The sequence below is a fragment of the Nomia melanderi genome, unplaced genomic scaffold, assembly GCF_051020985.1.
Source record: "Nomia melanderi isolate GNS246 unplaced genomic scaffold, iyNomMela1 scaffold0014, whole genome shotgun sequence".
NCBI classification, from domain to species: domain Eukaryota; kingdom Metazoa; phylum Arthropoda; class Insecta; order Hymenoptera; family Halictidae; genus Nomia; species Nomia melanderi.
Window position 1 is genome coordinate 12,726,331 of NW_027475130.1, and position 955 is coordinate 12,727,285.

Genomic DNA, 955 nt, shown 5'->3' on the forward strand with positions numbered 1-955 from the left:
GTCTCGGCCCCAGGAGGTCCGAGGACGTTCCCGCTTGCACAGATTCATGCGCCAGGGCATCCTGCAGATAATTCACTTTGGTTTATTGCGCTATCTCTAATAGCACCCGAGATATCACCAGATATATACTGGATTTTCCCCTGACCCTGAGTGTCCGGCCCCATGAGACTGAGGTTTTCTCGGCCCCTGGTGGTCCGAGGTCGTTCCCGCTGCACAGATTCATCCGCCAGGGCCTCCTACAGACAATGCACTTTGATTTATTGCGCTATCTGTAATAGCACCCGAGATATCACCAGATATATATTGGATTTTTCCCTGACCCTGAGTGTCCGGCCCCATGAGACGGTGGATGTCTCGGCCCCTGATGGTCCGAGATCGTTCCCGCTGCACAGATTCATGCGCCAGGGCCTCCTGCAGACAATTCACTTTGGTTTATTGCGCTATCTCTAATAGCACCCGAGATATCACCAGATATATATTGGATTTTTCCCCGACCCTGAGTGTCCGGCCCCATGAGACGGTGGTTTTCTCGGCCGCTGGTGGTCCGAGGACGTTCCCGCTGGCCAGATTCATGCGCCAGGGCCTCCTACAGACAATGCACTATGATTTATTGCGCTATCTGTAATAGCACCCGAGATATCACCAGATATATATTGGATTTTTCACTGACCCTGAGCGTCCGGCCCCATGAGACGGTCGTTTTCTCGGGCCCTGGTGGTCCGAGGTCGTTCCCGCTGCACAGATTCATGCGCCAGGGCCTCCTGCAGACAATTCACTTTGGTTTATTGCGCTATCTCTAATAGCACCCGAGATATCACCAGATATATATTGGATTTTTCCCCGACCCTGAGTGTCCGGCCCCATGAGACGGTGGTTTTCTCGGCCGCTGGTGGTCCGAGGTCGTTCCCGCTGGCCAGATTCATGCGCCAGGGCCTCCTACAGACAATGCACTATG